General features: G+C 39.1%; 1 protein-coding gene across 46 annotated transcripts in view; it reads right to left on the reverse strand.

Annotated features, from left to right (window-relative positions):
- The window catches only part of SORBS1 (sorbin and SH3 domain containing 1), a 296,548-nt gene that overhangs the window by 203,964 nt on the left and 70,800 nt on the right, over positions 1 to 21,784 (reverse strand). For all 46 annotated transcript variants that reach the window (XM_072626096.1, XM_072626079.1, XM_072626112.1 and 43 more), the window contains exon 2: positions 9,015 to 9,094. The gene's annotated coding sequence lies outside the window, so the exon portion shown is untranslated. The remainder of the gene's footprint in view (positions 1 to 9,014; positions 9,095 to 21,784) is intronic.

Raw genomic sequence — 21,784 nt, forward strand, 5'->3', positions numbered from 1 at the left:
TTGGATGAATCCTTCCCCGAGAAATTCAGAGGTACAATGGCTTTACTTGGTTCATGAACTTTGGTGGTCATTATGAAAGTGCAGAATGACATGAGCGTTCCTTTGAGCCTACCTCGGCAGAAATGGTATTTGATGAAAGCGTGACTGCACTCTTTAGACAAGAGAAATTCATGTGGCATAAGATAAACAAAGAATGACTCATCTCTCGGCTGATGAAGGGATTTCAGGATGAGAGCATGGCTGCAAAGCAGGCATCTGATGATGCTGATGCCAAATTTATCAACTATGACTACTGAGATGTCTTCTTCCTGTGAATGTGCTATAATGGCTGGAGAGGATGTTGAGATAGCCCCTTGTTTTGGAGACCGCCTACGGTGGAACCAGGAAATTAGGGTGGGTGGAGGAGAAGAAAAATGTGCTTTTCCCTCCCTAAATTATGGTCGCAAGAAGGAATAAAATATCTTATTTTTATATGCAATCAGTGGTTGTGATACAACAGCCTGCTTGTTCAAAAAAGTGTTGGAGAAATGCCAAAGACCTATTGCCATACTGAATGATTTTGATTTACCGTATGATTCAGTTGGTTTGGCAGGAGAGCATTACCCCTTGGCCCTTTAGAATGCCTCGGGAAAGGAAACCTCTATTTACACTCATCAATGCAACAGCTTCATAAGACCTACCATAATAGAAACTACACTGAGTTGTCACTTACTGAAACTATCCTGGCAGAATCCTTTCCAAGGGTCTCAATGAATTCGTCACTTATGTGACATCCAAAAAAACCTACAAATTGTGGCATTTTGTTTTGGAAGCCATCAATAACCAAACTCACTCCCCTTCTGACATTCAATCCACTCACTCTAAAGGTTCTCTCATAGTTTATTAACAGGTAGGGGCAAAGAAGCAGTTGTAGAAAAAAAGGTTTGAAATTGCCACAGTAGCAGGCAAAGCCAGGGACAGTGAACATGGTCTTAACTCCTAGAATCTTAGAGTTAAAAGGGACTTGAAGCCATCTAGTTCCAACTTGTACTTGAACAAGATATATATTTATGTAACTCTTGCTTGAAGATCTCCAGTATGGCTCCCCCTGAGGCAGCCCATCCCATTTTTGATAGGTCTAATTGTTAGGAATTTTTTCCATCACCAAGCCCATATTTGACCTGTGGCAATGCTCCCAATGCTCCCAGTTCTACCCTCTAGGATTAATCAGGACAAGCCTAATCCTTGCTCCCTAAAACAACCCTTCAGTTATTTAAAGACAGAGATCCTGTATCTCCCCTCTCCCCCATTCAAGTATTCTCTTCTCCAGGCTAAACACCATGTCATTCCGCACAGTCTCAATCTCATAAGGCCAATATGGCCGACTTCTTAAGCTTATCAATGTACTTCCTAAAATATGGCACCAGAACTGAAAATAATGCCCTAGATGAGGTATTAAGCAGGCAGAATACAAGGTACCCATCACCACTCAAGCAACCTCTGATTATACTGCCTTTTTTGGCTGTTATGTTGTCCTACTGACTCATGTTGCATTTAACATCCACCAAAACCCCCTGGTTTTCCTCACAAAGACCATTATCAACCAAATCTTGCATATGTAAAGTGGATTTTTTAACCCAATTGTAAGACTATATAAATATATATACATATATGCACATATATACATATATACATACATACATATACATATGTGGATTGGGTATATATGTGTGTGTACATACATATATATACATATACATATATGGATGTGTGTATACATACATACACACACACACACACACACACACACACATATATATATATGTAGGGGCAGCTAGGTGGTTCAGTACATAGACAGCTGGTCCTGGAATCACAAAGACCTGAGGTCAAATATGGCATCAGACACTACCTTGTGACACTGAACAACTCAATTAACTTTGTTTACCTCAGTTTCCTCATCTGTACAATGAGCTAGAGAAAGAAATGGCAAACCACCCCAGTATCTTTGGCAAGAAAACCCTAAATGGTGTCACAAAGAATCAGACATGACTGAAAAATGACTAAAAATAACATTTATCTCTGTCAAATTTCACATTATTAGATTTAATGTAGCATTCTGGCTTGCTAACATCTTTTTTTAGATCCTAAATCTATTATACATATTAGCTATTTCTCTCTCAGCTTAATGTCACCTGTAAATTTGATAAGCATATTTCATATGCCTTCACCCAAGTCACTGATTAAAAAAAAATTGTTTTAAAAAACTGTGGAACAGTTTACAGTCAAGGTCAGATTTATAGAGCATTCCACAAGCCACTCCTCTCCAAAGTGACAATAACCATTATTATACATTTTTTTGCATCTAGATATTCAAGCAACTACAAATCTATGTAACCATACTTGTCATCTACCAAAATCGTTACACCCTATCTATAAGGATAACATAAAAGTCTTTGACAAACACCTTGCTCAAATCCACCTATCCTATGTACACAATACTCCCCTGAAATACTAGCCTACTCAATTTGTCAATAAGTCAAGGACCTGTGATTTCATGAGTAGAACTTCCCTCCACTAATGCTGATCTATGAACTAATCTATGAATTAGAGAATTGCTTGAGCTTCAGAGGTTAAGTGATTTGTTCATGGTCACACAATTAGCACAAAGATCAGTTAGCACTCAGGTCTTCCTGATTCATAGATAAATGACTTATCTGTTAGTCCATGTTGCTAGCCTAGTAACCCTGTCCATAAAATGAAATAGTCTTATATGATTACTCTTGATAAAGTCATGTTAGTTCTCAGTGATCCCTAATGTTTGTGAGTGATCCCTTTAAAGGTATGTTCTAGAAATTAGAAGTAAACACTTTTGAGGAGGGACAGGGTCAAAAGAGAGAATAGAATAAATGAGGGGCAGGATAGGACTATAGTTAGTCTTTCACAATGTGAGTGTTATGGAAGTGTTTTGCATGACTGTACATGTATAACCTATATTGAATTGCTTGCCTTCTCAGTGGGGATGGGTGAGGAGGGAGGAAAGGAGAGAAGTCGGGACTCAAAGTTTTAAAAAAAGAATGTTAAAAATTGTTTTTACATGCAACTGAGAAATAAGACATACAGGGTATAGAAATCTATCCTGCCCTACAAGAAAATAGAGGGAATAGGGCTAAGAGAAGGGAGGGGTGTGATAGAAGGGAGGGCAGATTGAGGGAAGGGGTAATAGGAATACTAGTTGTCTTGGAGTGGGTGGAGGGGAGAGATGGGAAGAAAATTTGGAACTCAAAATTTTGTGGAAGTGAATGTTGAAAACTAAAAATTAATTAATTTTTTTTAAAAGTATGTTCTAGAATGTTTCTAGAAATTGATGACATTACCAGCCTCTAGTTTGCAAGCATTTACATCCTTCTTTTAAAAAAAAATCTGGACAGCATTTAACTGGCAGGAACCAATTCTTTCCTTCATTGGATCAGACATCTAGAATAGTTATCTTCATCAATTCTTCTATATTTTGAAAAGTGAAATTATCATTATGTTAATACCAGAATTTATCTGCAATTCTGCTTTTAACTGAGAGATCTTAATGTCCCATTACTACTGCATGTTTGTGTTAGGCTTGTGATCTGTTTTCTGAAAATTTCATCTATTTGCTACTGCTAGTTGGGTGTATAGCTATGAATATGTTGCTCCTCACCAACTGTCCTGCTGCTTTAGGCTCAGACCAGAGATCATTCCCTCCTTGGAGGACTTAGCCCTTTCAGGTTTAGAACTCCCATTCTGGATCTCATGCTGTCTTAACTGATAAGCAACTCACATGGCCCACTCTATCTAGCTGGTCTTAGTTACGCTTCACTTGGCATTTCTGCCATGATGTGGCCATCCACCCTACCATCTCAATCAAACTTTCCATTTCACATCTCTTCTTCCAACTCTGGAAATATAATCAAATCAATACTGCCATTGTTACAGTCTCCTCCCCCAAAGTTTATCATAATCACTGCTAGTGACCTTCCCAACCAAGTACTCTTCCCTGATCTGTACTTCCTTATAAATATAGCAAGTATCTTGAGGAGAGGGCTTGTCTCATGTTTACATTTATGTCCCCAGAACTGAAAACAAACACACAGTAATAACATGTTTTCTCATTCATTCATTCATACCCTTCTCTGGTTTGTGGATTTCTTCACATGAGTATATTTTCTTCCATTTTAATATTATCCAACCACTCCTTTTATATAAATAAAACTATTCCTTTTGAATAAGGCATTCTATTACAGAGGCATATTCTAATCAAGAGTCCCATCCTGCCCAGTCTCAGTAGTTAAATTTTCCTTCTGGAATTAAGATCTCTCGTTCATTTTCTTTTTAACATACTTGTTGTTCAGTTATTTTTCAGCCATCTCTAACTCTCTGTGACCCCATTTGGGATTTTCTTGGAGTGGTTTGCCATTGTTCTCCAGCTCATTCTACTGACGAGGAAACTGAGGTAAACAGGGTTAAGTGGCTTGCCCAAGGTCACAAAGCTAGTAAGTATCTAAGGTCAGATTTAAACTCAGGAAGATGAGCCTTCCTGCCTCCAGGTCTGGTGCTCTATCCACTGTGCCACCTAGCTTGTACATTTGTATATAGACATTTGAGAGCACAGAGATATTATCTCCAAAGAATTACTATTCGTCTCTACTATTTTTCTTTTCTGTGGTATCTAGCTTGACAGGTACATGTAAACAATTAGTCCCTCACTTTCCATTTACAGTTGAAAACCTTCTTGATCACATTCATGGGACTCTAGGCAAAAGAAAAAAATTTAATCTGGATTTTGATGCACTTCATCTATGGCCAAGAACTCATCATTCCTGTATCTTAAGTGGTGGTCCAGAAATACAAATTTCACTTTCAGATACCATCTTCTCAACCAGCTGTTGACTTCATAAATCTGCTTTTGTCTTCTGAAGCCCTCCCCTTTCAATAAATGGACCTCTTCAGCAAGGAATTACCAACTATCACTGTTTTTCTGCTTTCCAGTATTGGATATTCTATCCTTTGATGGCCCCTGTGGGTCTACATTATCATTTGTGCATTCTCCTCTTCTGTGAATGCACCTATAACCATCTCTGAGAAGTTTCAAATTTATTATGTGGCACCAACAGCCCACTGTTACTTCTTTTTTTTTTTTCTTCTCTGTGTCACATTCTTTCATCCTGCAAATTCCTAACAGAGGCCAGGTTTTCCGTCTGCCCTCTTAGCTTCATAATCCTTTAAAGTCCTCTTTAATTTTTTACTAGAACATTTCATTCTCCTCCTTAATATACTGGAAAGTAGAGACATGTTCCTCTAGCCTTTTCACTTTCTCCTCTCATGATGAGACCAATCTGTAGTTTGTGAATATATTACTATGATTTGTCTCTGACAAAAACAACAATGCTCCCTCTGTAGGTTACTACACAATTCTGCTCAACCCTCATACTTGCTAGAAGGGAGATCCTCAGTCCTCTGTCATTCTCATTGGTAAATCTCATGGCAAAATGTCTATCCCATGTGTTCACCTTGAGAAATATTTTACTCATTTATTTACTTATTAACTTCCTGCCTTTTCTCATTACAGGGCCTTGGCTAATCCAAGCCCTAGCCTGTGATAAATGATCTTATCCAGCTACCCCCAAATCAGTCTTTTCCAATAATAAGCAGCAGCTGATGACTCCCTTAACACTCTGGATAACACAGCCATAGCCAAAGAATGTCTAGTTTCCAGATATCTATCATTCTAGAGTCTCTTAACTTATTACCTTGCATCTGGTCACAAAAATGTCATGGCTGATATGAGAAAGTTGAACTGCCTATTATCCTGGAACTTGTTCTCCCAGGAGGACTTCAAATTTCTAATGAATAAAAGCCAGCCAAAACAGATCTGAATGGTGCATTTTTTACTTTTTAATTATTTCTTCCCAGTATAAAAGTGGAGACAATGCATCAGAATATTAAAACTGATGGACTCCATTGAGATAATAGAGGCTAGTCCTCTTATTTTACAGATGAAAAAATCAAGAGAACCTTAGTGACTTGCCCAAAGTCATAATTGTAGTTAGGGTCACAACTGGCACTAGAGTGAAGTGACTCTCAGTTAGTCAGTGATTAGATGGCTTTAATCAAAAAGGTTGATAAAAAACAGAGAGTCTCCACTTATTCATGAAGTCAATACTTCCAAATCTAAGATTCTGAATCCTCCATAATGACTCAACAAACATTTATGTAAGCACATGGTATATACAAAACACCTACACAATGGTAAGAGAGATACAGAGTTTAGGTTTTCATTGTTGTTATTCTTTTTAGTGGGAACTGGGAAAAGACACTAGATTGGATCCTTAAAGTATTCATCAATATTCTCCAACAACTCTTTTGACATGGAGTATGCCTGGGTAGGTAGGTGGTATAGTAGATAGAGCACTGGGCCTGGAGTCAGAAAGATCTGAGTTCAAATCCAGCCTCACATACTTACTACCTATGTGACCCTGGCCAAGTCACTTAATCTCTATTTGCCTCAGTTCCTTATCTGTAAAATGGGGACATACCAGAGAAGGAAAAGCCACTTCAGTATCTTTGCCAAGAAAACTCCATGGAAAAATCCACGAGGTCACATAGTTGGACACAACTAAATAATAACAGCAATCTCCTTGTTAAGTATTTTAAGATCCACTATTCTGACCAAGCATACAAGTGTAAGGTTTCAGGTTAAAATTAAATAAAGCTAACCAAGTTAAACTGGTATATATGTAATGATATGCATACCCATCAAACTGTAAGCAGCCACAGAAGAGCTTCCCACCTGGACGGACAGGCATAGATAGACAGGCTGCAGTCTTCATCTTTGGAAGGACAAGCCACATCAGGGAGACCACATGTCTCCTACAACCATACAGTACATTTGTTCATTATCATACCCATGTGTTATCTGTTTACATATTGCATCTCCTTCCACTGTGCCCCTTAGTGGAATGTAAACTCCTTGAGAGCAAGGACCATTTTCATTTAACACAGAAGGAGCTTAATAAATGCTTTTTGAATTTGATTAGATGGGGGAATTCAGCAGAAACAGTTTGGAAAGCCCCAGATCCACTTCACCTATTTCACAGTTTGACCCCAAGTCTAGACCTGTTGGAGACAACACCATTCTGGGCCCACCCCAGTTCCCAAGGGCCAATTCTTCTTACATAATAGGAGTCATAGTAGGCACAATTGTGCCCTAGAACACTGGATTCAAGCCTAGGGGAATAAAAACCTAAAATCAAGGTCATCAAGTGAGAGACCATTCAAATCTCAAGGAATTGGTGCCCAATTCCAATACTGGGAGGCTTATAGAATGGTAAGAGGAATTCTGGTAGAGAATGCCAAGATCCAAGAAAAGACCAGAGACACTGATGACCTTCAGAGGGCCATAGCCAGGGCATTCTGGGGGCAGACCTTCTCAGCTGACCAGCAGCTATGACCTCAGGTGGGGAATGCAAAAACAAGGCAGATGATTTGATCAAAGAGTTAAGCTTTTTACTACGATGGCCAACTGGAGAAAGGTGATATTTCTGTCTCCCTCAGCTCTCCCAAACACCTTTCCCTAAATTAAAAGTGCAAAGTTCTCAGAAGAGGCCTACAATTCATCAAACAGCTTTAAATTCCTTTACACATTCTAATTCTGGCCTCAGAGCATGTCATGATTGCAGGAGTTTTTTAACCTCTATAAATTGTCATAGAAACAGGAACGAACCTCTGCTTCAAAGAACAATTAAGTAGCTCTCTGGGGAGGAGGAGCATTTGTTAATTGTGAACTTACCTAATCTCAAATAAAGGGGAAGGTAATTGTGAAGTGTAGTTTAATTAATCTTTCAAGAGAAAATCTCTTCCTTTGAAATAACAGCCAGCGTGGGCTGGAGAAAAGAGAAAATGAGGGGAAACAGTAGATAGTATTTATATGGTACCATGAGGTCTGCAAAGTGCATCATCACATTTGATCCTCACAATGATAATAATTGTACCTACAATTATTATCTGATTTGATCCTCACAACAACCATGTGATTGATGTTGGTGTTATTTTTATGTTCATTTTACAGATGAGAAAAGAGAGGGTGAGAAAGATTAAATGACTTGACCAGAGTCACAGAGCTGGTAAGTGTCTGATGCAGAATTTGAACTCAGGTCTTCCTGACTCCAAGTCTAACCTAGAACTTAAGAATCGGAAGACCTGAGCACTAATCCCAGTTGTCACCTAGTAGCTAAGTGACCTTCGGCAGATCACTTTATGTCTCTAAGACTTTCTAATCTGTAGAAACGGGACAATAATTACACTCACTTCTCGCTTCCCAGAACTGTTTTAAGGAAAACATTTTTACCAACCAAAAATCCCTACATAGAATGAGTTAGTTATAGTGGCTACTCTAATGGTCATGGTCATAACTGGCAGATTGGTAGAGCAGATAACCCAGGCACCCTTGAATTGATAAAGACCTAAGTTCAAGTCACACCTCTGACCCATACTGGTTAGATGGCCCCAGACAACTCTTTCCTTTGCAGAGAAGGTGCTGACCTCCATTGGTCAAGAGAATTCCCTTGCCCCGGAACTCCCTTTACCAATGACATTACAGGTCCAGTTTCACTCTCTTGATAATTTAAGCCCAGTCCTCCTCCCTGTCTTGGAGTTAAGCATTAACATATATTCTTATAATACTTCCTATTTTTCAAAACACTTTCACATATTCTTTTCAGGCTCAAAATAATCGTGTGAAGTAAGCAGGGTAGGTGCTAGATTCAGTTTACAGATGGGGAAGTTGTGACTCTGAGAGTTTAAATGATTTATTAGTCAGTGCTCACACACCAAGCAGTGATAAAACAGTGCCCAGCCCCACTGCTGCCCCATTCATTGCTCCTTCTATTGTACTATGTGACTCAAACAGGACATCAGACTATGCAAAGATACAGCCTGGAGAAAATAACCTGAGAAAGATTGGGGCACTTTCCACTAGAATCATTTGAAAAATAAATAAAACCTACCAATGCGTAGAGGTGATGATAAGAGACATTGGGACTGAAGTCCTGAGCAGAGCGGGTGCAAACTTCTCTGGACTCAACTCCTAAAATTAAAAAACAAAAACACAGAATAAGTCATCACAACACTTGCTATTTTTCCCAGGCATAATTCAGATGCCGCATTCTGTTTAAGTTTCTAAAAAAGGATTACTGCTGGAGTTTGACAACAAAGAAAGCTGACAATGGTAACAAAACTCTTTTCACAAAACCACATTTTAATTAAGAATTTGTATTTCCATACAGAGTCGTAGGTATAAGTGGAAATAAGCAACTTTCTATACACTCAAGGGAAGGTTTTCCATTCACACAAACTTGGGTACTTGCTTACCCAAGAACAAGAAGTTTCTTGCTATACTCATTAGCATGGAAGTTCCTTGAGGGCAGGGTCTTTCACTTTTTTTCACTGTGTCCCTAGCACTTCACACAATGCCTAGCACATAGTAAGCACTTAATAAATGCTTGCTAATTAAAGGGTCTTTGGAGGGTGTATACCTGAAAATAGAATCTGCCTTGATTCAGCACCCCCTGTCATTTGAAAATTGCATGTATCCCTCAAATCATTTGATAGAAAGAAACCAATCTAGATGGATTCACTTTGATCCCAGTTTGGATGCTTAGGACAAAGGATTGGGGGGACTTTTCCCTACTTTCTCCCAGTGCTCCCCCCCATACACACACCATCTCTTTGTCTTCCTTGACTTTTCCTTACAGCTCACACTGTCTTTTGTTATGTTATACCTTTGGAAGAAGAGAAAACCATTGATTTAGCTAGACCCAGGAACAGAGACAGCAAGTATTATCATATGGAGGAAAGAGTCAGAGGATCCTACCTCTGATACTTCCAACCTCTGTGACCTTAGGCAAGTCACTTAACTCCCCTGGACCTCAGTTTCCACATCTGCAAAATGAGGCTATTAGATCACATGTCCTCTTCCAATATATTGGCCTAGACAACCTAGTTGCTATGGGTCTTCATCACTTTATATCTGCATCACCAGTATTCACATTCGGTCCTGTGCATAGATTAGAAAGGACCTTTAAAGATCATCCAATCTAGTACCTTCATTCTGGAGATGAGAACACCCTGGCCCCAAATGGTCAATATCTTACCCAAGATCAAACAGCTGATATGTAGAAATCAGAGAGAAACAGAGAGTGGGGCCCAGTATTCTTCCTACCTGATACCAATCTGGATACTATGGAAAACTGGTATGACCACATTAAATTTCATAAGCTCTTTTATCAAAAGGAAATATAATACTCTTGAAGTTTCTAACCCACTTTCTTGTATGTATTCTATAATATTTTCCTCTAATGGAAAACCAGATCCCCTTTGGAAAAGCTAAATAAATTATTATGTTTCCCTAAAGGTTTGCTTCTTAATAAGAAGCTTTCCACGAATCCCTCAATTTAAGTATAGTAATGGCTCAAAAATCTTCCAAACCTGAAACTGGATTAATATGCTTTGGTCAAATTTTCACAAGAATTTTTCCATATTTTTGTTGCCATCTGGTCCACTGAATTCTGCTGTTAAATTAATTATCTGGTCCCCAGAACCTTACCCAAAGAGGAAAAACATTTGCAGAAGGTATAGAAATCACAGCAAATGAGATTACTGATCATTTTGAGCTGGAAGGAAACTTAGACGTCATCTACTCCAAAGCCTCTCAATTTACAGAAGATACAACTAAATATGAACAAGGTTGCCTGGGGCCACATAGGTAAGATTTGCTTTTATTGTTGTTTAGTCATTAGCCTGTCCAACTCTACATGACCCCATTTGAGGTTTCTTGGAAAAGAGACTGGAATGGTTTTCCATTTCCTTCTCCAGATCATTTGACAGATGAGGAAACTGAAGCAAACAGTATTAAGTGACTTGCCCAGGATGGCAAAGCTAGTAAGTGAAGGACTTAGAAATCATTTCACCTCTGTTCCACCCTTGTTTCCTTATGGCTAAGGAAACAAGTCAAGGTTACTTGCCAAGGTCACATGAGCAGAAATCAGTAACAACACTCTTTCCATTACATCCCATTAAAATGAACTCTAAGGAATTTCAGGTCTTGCAAACCAAGTTAGTTAAGCTTTAGATAAAGGTGTGGATCTGTTCAGTGATCTCAGTCGTCTCACCACTTCTAACCCTTCTCTCACTCCTGCAGACCTACCCAGAGGCATGATTTCTCTAAAAACACTTTGACAACAGACTAGACAAATGGCAAGAGTTGCTCAATCAGGAAAGGTTCCTTTTTTTTTTTTTTTCAGACAGACTCAAAGGAACCCTCAGAGCCTATGCAGGTCAGTCTTTCACTAAGATTCTGCAAGAGGACTTTCCTGACTTCAACCAAAGAGCCACACAGTTGGAAACTGGTCACCCAATGAAAAGATTACTAAAAGGAAGCCAAATTCTGAGTAATTGAAAAAAAATAATTGTTCCAGAGAACAGATAATGAAATATACCTCCTTCTCTTGGCAGAGAATTGGGAAAAAGGCACAGTGATTAGGACAGAATGACTCTTATCTTGTCATTGTTTTTCCTTAGTTGTTTTGTTATTATTGTTGTTATAAGGAAGGGTTATGGGAAAAGGGGAGAGAGACAGGGTATATATCCATAAAGCAGAAAGAAAGGAAGGAAAAAAGGAAGAAGGGAAGGAAGGAGGGCAGGAAGGAAGGAGGGAGAGAGGGAGGGAGAGAATTGATACCTAGATGGTAGGGTGGCATGAACCTGGTCACCCATGCCATGACCCATGCAATCAAGGACCTGCCACAGAGTCACACCTCGAAAGTGGCACTGTAGGCACTATGGTGATGGTGTAGTCAATGGTGATTCTGAACTCTATAACTGACTGTCAAGAACTCAATGGGATGAAACAAGGCAATGTTTTCAAAATAGATGGGAGCCAAGCTCTGATTACAAAAGATGAGCTCATCCTGATAGCCACACTGGGCTTTGCTTATACTGTGGAATCAGGACATGTTGCTGCTACTTATCCAGCAGAACAGGTTAGGAAAATGGAACAGGATCTACTCTGACTGAACTAACAGAAGTTCAGTCAAGGCCACCAAGGCATACTTTCATCCATCTTGCCAGAGGGGTGAAACCCAAGATCAGCCATGACAGATTCTAGGGCCTCATTCAATCTCATGAACCTCAAGTGAGCCTCAAACCCTGGAAGCTCCTACGTATTCCAAAACTCTATCCAACTCCCTTGTAGAAATAACTGAAGAAACTTCCTTCTCACATCCTGCTTGGATGCTCATGAGACTTTGCTATTAGTAATGCTACAGCCTCACAACTTATTGAGAACAAAACTGAGGGGCAGCATGCTATAATAAAAGGAGCCCTGGATTTCAACTCCAAGGAAATGGGTTCTACACAGGATCATTCAGAGTTCATCTAACCCAATTCCCTTCCCCCATTTTACAGGTGAAGAAATTAAGGTCAAACTAAGGCTCTGCCATTTGATTCTTCATATGTCCTTGGGTAAGTTGCTATACCTCTCTGGACCTCACTTTGTCCATGTGTAAAATGCAGGGTTGGACTAATTGTTATCTAAGGTACCCATAACTTTAAATTCTGTGATGTGATGGGATGATGGTGATGAACTGTAGTCAATAGAAGACTAAATTTCACTTGCTGTTCTTTTGAATAGCTTGTCTTCTAGAAGCAGCCCAATGGAACTCAGATAATTGTACCAGATTGGCACCAGCTGACACCCAGCAGTGCCCCATCTCTGATCCTTCGAAGGAGAAGCACAGAGCCAGACAAAACTCTGTAGTTGCCTATAAGACACTGTAGTCTCCAGGATGTCTTCCAAAAAAAGAGGGGGAGCCAAGACAATTACCTGAACTGGCCATATGACTGCCCAGACTGTCCATATGGTACTCAGAGTTTTCTTAGTCAGATTTACTGTCTCTTAGTCATTGGCTTGAAAATGTCAGGGGAGATACTCTGTGAAAACACAACTTAATTTTTAAGGGTTTAATCTTCTTCTTAGAATCTCTAATTGGGGTTCCCATTTTCTTTTGCTAATAAAAAAAAAATATAGGACAACACCATTGCACCAAATTCCAGAGTCCTTCATTAGTCTGCAGTAAATGAGAACAGCCCTTTGGATCCCATCCTAGAACAGTTTCAGAGTATACAAGGTTCACAAAATTTGATTTCTAAAGAATTTCTAACCCAATGAAGATGGGGTGGGGGGAGTCTTTCCATTATATCACACTGTTGTTGGTGAGTTGTTGGGGTTTTCTTGACAAGAATACTGTAGTGATTTGCCATTTCCTTCTGCAGCTTATTATACAAATGAGGAATTGAGGCAAATAGGGTTAAGTGATTTGCCCAGGGTCACATGGTTAGTAAATGACTAAGGGTGGATTTGAACTCAGGAAGAGGAGGCTTCCCGACTCCAGGCCCAGCACTCTGTCCACTTGCACCATCTAGCTGACTCATGCCAAAAAAGCCTAAGAGTTGGAACATTAATAGAGAAACATGATTTTCAGAGGTTTTTTTTGCTTTATGTTAACATTTTTCAAAATTTTAAGTTTCAAATCCTCTCCTCCCTCTTCTCCTTGAGACAGCAACCAATTTGCTATAGGCTATACCTACGCAATCATATATAACATATTTCTGTATTAGCCATGTTGCAAAAGAAAACAAGACCACAAAGAAAGAAAAAGAATTTTTTAAAAGTATGCTTCAATCTGCATTCAGACTCCATCAGTTCTTTCTCTAAAGCATTTAGAGAAGCATTTTTTCATCATAAGTCTTTCAGAATTGTCCTGAATCATATTGCTGAGAATAGCTAAACCATTTATAGTTGATCACTGTTTAATATTGATGTTACTTTGTACAATGTACTCCTGGTTCTGCACATTTCACTTTGCATCAGTTCATATAAGTCTTTCCACATTTTTCTGAAAGTATCCAGCTCATCATTTCTTATAGCACAATAGTATTCCATCACAATTATATATCACAATTTGTTCAGCCATTCCCCAACTGATGGGTATCCCCTCAATTTCCAATTCTTTGCTACCACAAAAAGAGCTGCTATAAATATTTTTATACATATCTGTCCTCTTTCTTTTCCTTCGATTTCTTTGGGATACAGACCTAGTGCTGGTATTGCTGGGTCAAAGGGTATGCACAATTTTATAGCCCTTTGGGAATAGTTCCAAATTCCCTCCAGAATGGTTAGATCATTTCACAACTTCACCAACAGTGCAGTAGTGTCCCAATTTTTGCACATCCCCACCAACATTTGTCATTTTCCTTTTATATTTTTATTTATCATTTATAGTTATTTGTTATTTATTAGCCTTTTATTTTATTAGCCAATTTGACAGGTGTTAAGTGGTACCTCAGAGTTGTTTTAATTTGCACTTCTCTAATCAATTGTTATTTACAGCATTTTTTCATATGACTATAGATAGTTTTGATTTCTTCTTCTGAAAATTTCTTGTTCATATATCCTTTGACCATTTATCAGCTGAAGAATAACATTCTTATGTTGACTCAGTTCTCTATAAGAAATTAGGCCTTTGTCAGAGAAACTTTCTGTAAAAGTATTTTCCCAGTTTCCTGCTTTCCTTCTAATTTTGGCTGTATTGGTTTTGTTTGTGCAAACACTTCTTAATTTAATGAATCAAAATTATCCACTCTACATACCATAATATTCTCTATCTCTAATATGTCACAAATTTTGCCCTTATCCGTAGATCTGACAAGTAAAATTTTCCATGCTCCCCTGATTTGCTTATAATATCATCCTTTATATCTAAACTGCATACCTATTTTGACTCTATCTTGGTATATGGTGTGAATGTTGGTCTATATCTAGTTTCCACCAAACTGCTTTCCAGTTTTTTGTCAAAATTTGCCAAATAGTGAGTTCTTATCCCAAAAGCTTCCATCTATGGGCTTATCAAAAACTAGATTGCTACGGTCATTTTTTACTGTGTATTGTGTACCTAATCTATTCCACTGATCCACCACTGTATTTTTTAGCCAGTACCAGATTGTTTTAATAATTACCACTTTGTAATACAGTTTGAATTCTGGTACTGCTAGGCCACCTTCCTTTACCAGGTTATGTTATTTATCAAAAAGAGGAGATAAGAGTTGAGAAATAAATATTACAAACAATGGCAGCCTTGTAACATGGACAAATGGCCTTTGAGTCAGAGGACCTGAGACTTGTCTCTTCTGTTTGCTCCCTATATAATCTCAGGCAAGTCATTCAACTTCACTGGGTCTCATTTCCCTGAGGGAATTGGACTAGATGATCTCTAAGGCCCTTTCCTACTCTAAATCAATTTCTCAAGGTTAGAAATTGACTTGGCCCTTTAATAATGAAGAAGTCTTTAAGTTCCATTTGTATTTAATAAAAAAAAAATTCAATGTTAAACCATAAGACAGAGCAGTTAGTACGACCTCACTAAAACACTGTCCTTGGATCTTATACTTTTGGATTACTTTATAAAGAAAATTATTTGGCATTTCTTTAAAAAATAATTTTTTTTAAAATGTGCATAAATGATGAGTAGAAAACACAATTTTCCATGCAATATTGGGATATTCAGAGAGCATTTGAACTTTGTAATACTCTATCCATGTCTACATTTTGTCAATATATGTCACTCACTAGAGCCAGGTGATTGTTTATAGTCCCATATTTATTTTAATAAATTTTAAGCGTTCTGGTAAACCCTACAGGGTAGCCTTATCATCCAGCTTCTCATTGAATAACATCATGCACAAGATATGTCATAAAGGGCCCCATCGTACAAGATCTGCCTGGAAGACCAAAACAAGGAGTCAAACTGGACTGGTGGAGAATGAGTACACCCACACGTAGATAATAGAAGCAAATTCATTTCAAAAGAGGAAGATATGATCACTGTGAGACTTGAGCATGAAGAAACTAAACTAAAATTAGTCCTTGCTACCAGGCTAAAGGTTCAGAGATCAAATATATGGGCTGAGCTTGGTGCCCAAGGATCCCAGCCAGGCAAGTGCACAAGGAAAGAAGAATCTTAGGATGTAGGCATTGAATTGGAATTTGGGTTTCAAGATGGTCCTAAAGAAAGGCACAAGGAATGGAAGTCAGAGTCCAAGGTATGGAACACTATCTCAGGTGTGGAAAAAGAATGGCATACTCAGAATGCTTTCTGATCCTGAAACAGGGCTGTCTTCCCTCTACCTTGGTTTTAAGCATCATTTCTGTTGTGAATGTCTAAAGCCAAGTAATTCTGTATTGTTCTCAAGAGAGAGAAAGGCTCTACAGAGCTAGTGCTTAAGTAGAAATCTGGGTATCCTAGAATGTTCTCATAATTCTAAGACTATTACAGATTGAGGATATATATATATTCAAACAAGAAATGGAACTCCTTGCAGCTCCCCCAAAGTGGTTCAAACTGCACATAGATAAGATAATGGCTATCATCAATATGGCAGCCCCAACAGAGACCCAAAACAAGTCAAGGATTTTTAGGAGTTTGCAACTTTTCACTGTTATGCAGGCTCTTCTCTCATTATAGCTCTTATGATACACCTGACATACTAACTACATTACCTTGGCAAGTCATTTGCCCTCTCTGTGTCTCAGTCTCGTCATTTGTAAAATAGGAGATGTTTTCAGTAGTTTCTGCAATGATCCAGCTTGAGTAGCTTTTAAGCAGTTGGGTCTCTGATAAGACCCTGGCTCACCCTGACTCAATCCAATATCTTGAGGAGGCCAGTGTTTCCAGCCAAAGAACTAGGACCATCCCATCTTAGTGCCAGGAGCCAACCATTTATGGCACCTACATACTTCCATTCATGGCAGTTAATACTAGCAAAATAAAACTACAATATTTGGGACCAGGAATGCTTAGCCATCAAAGTAGCCTTCAAGGAACAGCTTAAAAGCAGGCGACACCCTATCTACCACAAACTGGAACACTTCGGATCAATATTATGCCTGAAACCTGGCCAAGCTCTGCTGGCTACTTTTTTTTTCTTCTTCCATTTCCATCTTGTGGTTACTTATCTCCTCGGGGGGCCAATGAGGTATGAAGTAGATCTATTATTTCAAGAAGATGAGCAAACATACTATTGACAAATCGGAACCAGCCCCTGGCTAGCCTTGGATGATTTCCTATCCAGAGAAGTCAGCAACATGTCATTTTCTCACATCAAACCTTCCCTGGATGAAGCCTATTACACACAGCAACATTGGACAGATTTACAGGGATCAGACCTTGAAATGTCTGACTTTGCAGTCTAACAGAGAGATAGTCTGCCAGGGCCCATCAGTCCAGATGGCCATCACACTACAGTTCTACATTGTCACAACAGCTAATTGGTGGGATACCGGGGATTTTAAGAAATACTAACTCACCCCTTCTGGTCCCTCTTAATTCATCAGGATATTGACTATACATGTGGTTCTCTACTATCTGAGCTTGAAACCAGGCCCCCTGAAAGACACCATAAGAGCTGCTGTAGTCACTAAGAAAAGCACTCAGCCATCATGCCCTTGAGTTTATCATTAGCCCTCCCCCACCCCCTACCCCCAAGATACACTATAATCTTTATTGTAATAGATAACCTGGATTAAAATGATTTCTTTATTCCCAGGAACGCTTTTCTTTTTACAACTCAGATAAGTCCTGGATCTTGTTTAATGCCTCCGCAACCTAATCAGGGGACCCACTTAACCTTATCATTAACCTCAGGCCTTGCTACTGCCCCTGTACATAGAACTTTATCCTTCCACTGTAAACCATTCGGTCAAATGGTCAAACTAAGACTGTCAATCAAATCCTGGAGCAGCAGCCTCAAATCCCTCCTAAAGTAATAAAAACAAACATTTGCTGACTATCTACTGTGTATGAAGTATTGCGTTAATCACTGTAAGAGATTTTTAAAAGTATTAGATGTGGTGTGGGTAGCTAGGTGGCACAGTGGATAGAGCTCCAGGTCAGGATTCATCTTCCTGAGCTCAAATCTGGCCTCATACACTTACTACCTGTGTGACTCTGTATAAGTCACTTAACATTGCCTCAGTTTCCTCATCTGTAAAATGAACTGGAGAAGGAAATAGCAAATCATTCCAGTATCTTTGGCAAGAAAATCCCGAATGGGGTCACAGAGCAGATGACTTAAATGTCTAAACAACAAAGACCTGGTATCCATCTCCAAAGAGCATATAATCTAAATGAAGAGTTCTTAATCTTTTTGGTGTCATAGACTCCTATGGCAGACTGGTGTAGCCTATGGACTGCTTCTCAGGATAACTTTTTTTTAATTGCATAAAACAAAATACCCAGAACTTACAAAGGAAACCAGATATTTTTGAAATGCAGTTATGAAAATATTTTAAAATATTTTCAACAACCCCAGTTAAGAAGTAGATGATCTCTAATAATCTATAATTTTATGGCTAATAGGCAAATGTCCAAATGCCCCTGAGATACTCCAATCCTCAGAGAAATGGATCAGAGAATAATAAGAAGTGTTTTGGTTTCAACTTTTCTCAATTTTTTTTTCAATTCTTGTATTTTCCCCAGGTTTCAAGAAAGGATGCATTCTGATGTGCAAAATAACCCCTCTTTGACCTTGAAAATAATCTCCCCAGATTCCCAGAACAAATTCCAGTATAAAGCCTTCCCCCAGACACAATTCTGCACAATTATGAAACTGCATTGCCTATGTCCTGACATCATCATTGTTAGGTCAAGTATGGCCCTAATTCCTGTGCCATCTTGTTTTCCAAAAAGTGTCACCTGCTTCCTCTCTAGACCAATCTGCTAGCTCTGCCACCCTTACATCAATGGATGGGCTGGGTGTAAGCTGGAAGATTGTTGTAGACCTCTCTTTAAGGTACACTTATAGATGGAGCACTTTGGTTACAGAGCTGATACAAAGAACTTATTCACCCCAAAATCTGAAAACTGTTCTCCCTCTGAATTTGAAAATTCTTCCTTCTAAGTGACATTGTCCAAGAGTAGCTTTTTGTTTAGTCTTGGCTTTGCCCCCACTGCATCAGCTCTAAGATAAAGTCATCTCCTGCAAAAGACCTCTGGAGATACTTCACAGTGACCCTGGCTTTTATTATCATTATTATCTTTATAAACATCAGCCATGATTTTGGGGACCAAAACCAAAGAAAGCCAGATACTCACAGTCATAAATCTGGGTAGCATTTTCATACTGGGGTTCAGCCATTTGATACAAGTCATTTTCTCATTCAACACAAATATGATGGATGCAGATGGAATACTGGTTGATGCAACCCCACTGGGCGACATCTATAATGGAAAGTATTTGGTATCTAGCCCAAGGAGTTCCAACTATTCTGCTCCTCAGCTCTAAAATTCCTCTCTGTACCAACCTATCTCCATCTTGGACTCAAACAAAGAAAGACTCTAGAGTGAGAAAATGAAAATCTCTTCCAGAATATTATGCTCTTATTCTCGATACACTTTTGAGAATGCATTCTCTTTCTTTGAGTCACAGAATATTGGAGCTCAAAGGAAATTAAGAGGTCATCTAGTTCAACCTCCTTCACTTTTCAGAAGAGGAAATTGAGGCCCAGAGAGGCCAAATGATTCCTGAAGCAGATTTCTTTTCCATCAGTGGAAAACTTCAAGTTGAAGTCATGGCATTGCATCTTCCCACTAAGTTTAAGAACACCCTTTAACGGTTTTTTATAAAGGTATTCAAAGTCACATGATTCAGGATGCAGTGAGGGTATAACAACAGGTCAAGATATGTGCACCTGCAATGCAGGCTAGCTCTGGTGCTAACTGTTCACAGAACAATTCTGTGAAGTCTGGATTCCATAAAAGGGCCACTCTTGAGGACCTGGAGAGCCACATGTGGCCTTGGGGCCACAGGTTTCCCACCCCTACCTAGGTCATTTCCCTCAAATCTCTGCATCTTCCTGGGCTTACTTCTCCATCGTGGGCTGGTCTTTCTCCCAAAGAAGGCCAAGCTTACCAGACAGGCAAAAGGGATGAGGAATTCCATAGGCAAAAGTGACTGATGGACCTAAGTGTCCATTTTCTGCAAGAAACCTTTCCCAATTCACTTTAATGCAATTATTGCCTTCTCTCTGAGATTGTCTTCAAGTTATTCTCTATGTATCTTGTTTGTACATAATTGTTTTCATATTTTTTTCCTCCATTACATTGTGACCTCCTTGAAAGCAGGAACTATTTTTGCCTTTCTTTGTATCCCCAGTACAATGCCTGACAAAGAGTAGGTACTTGATAAATGCATGTTGACTTGACCTGTCTCAGTCCTAAACTCCACCTTCCACCTCTGGACCCATCATTTGTACCTGGTAAGTCCTTTGTTTAGACCTTTGTCCTCGATAAGTTTCTAAGAAATAGCTTTGTTATTCTACTTCCCATTCCAACCCAATAATATATAACTAGCTCACATCCTGACTGGCCTTTTGCAAATTAGTGCCAAAGTATAAGAGGAGAGGCATTTGCCAAGTCCCAGGATGCACCAAAATTCCAATTTGGTGCTTAATTCTTGGAAGTGAGCCAGCAGTAATCTGGGGTTATGGGAGCTCTAGGGATTTAGAAACATTTCATCTAACATTAATGAGCCCTCCTCTGTCCCAGATTAAAGGAATTTAATTCCTACCACCACTAAGGACATGTCCAACCATAATCTCCTCCACCAAGGGAAGCCAGGTATTCTGGTTTGCATGGCACTGTGAACAACAGAGGTCAGAATCCTAGACAGAAAGATAAGTCACAGGACTTAGGGCTAGAAATACCCTTAGAGATTATCTAGTTCAAGTCCTTCACTTTATCAAATAAAGGAACTGAGGCTCAAAAAGGAGAAACCATTTGCCAAAGGTAAACAAATGGCAGAGCCAGGTTACCTGATTACAGATCCTGTGCTCTACTCAGCACCTGTCTGAGGACCAAAGAGATGAGAAGAAGCCCTGCCTAGGGAAGCAAGGGACCTAAGTTCTCGTCTTAACTCAAATACTAATTAGCCACTGAGCAAATGACTTACTGTATCTGAGCATAATGTCTTCTTTCAAAAAAGGGGGTGGTATTAATTGCTGGTCTACTTCACAATGCTGTGATCAGAATGTATATAAAAGTAAGTTATGAAGCCCTAGGCATCCAATCCATCAACCAACTAGCAGAAAGTCTGAGTTTGGATTTGAACTCAGGTCTTCCTGACTCTAGATCCCGTGCTCTATCCACTGCACCCCCTAGCTGCCCTTTGTTGTTGTTCAGTTATGTCTGACTCTTCATGACCCCATTTGGAGTTTTCTTGGCAAAGATATCACAGTGATTTGTCGTTTCTTTCTCAAGCTCATTTTACAGATGAGGAAACTGAGGCAAACAGGATTAAGTGACTTGTCCAAGGTCACATAGTAAGGAAGCGTCTGAGACCAGATTTTAACTCAGATCTTCTTGACTCCAGGCATGGCGCTTTATCCACGGCACCAATTAGCTGTCCCAAAAAAATGTGTGTATGCACATGTATGCACGTTTTCTTGTTGTTCAGTCATTTTCAGTCATAACTGACTCTTCTATACCCTTAACTAGCTGTATACCCTAGCATGTAGCAAGTGCTTAATAAACAATTGTTGATTGGTTTCTACAGAACTTGAAGGTTTGAAAAGTGTGATCTCATTTGTTCCTCACATTTAGTTCAACTTCTACCCAAAACAGGAACTATTTACAACATAAAATCTGTCTCTAAGAATCCATTCTAA

This window comes from Notamacropus eugenii, chromosome 1, assembly GCF_028372415.1.
Source record: "Notamacropus eugenii isolate mMacEug1 chromosome 1, mMacEug1.pri_v2, whole genome shotgun sequence".
Classification (NCBI taxonomy): Eukaryota; Metazoa; Chordata; class Mammalia; order Diprotodontia; family Macropodidae; genus Notamacropus; species Notamacropus eugenii.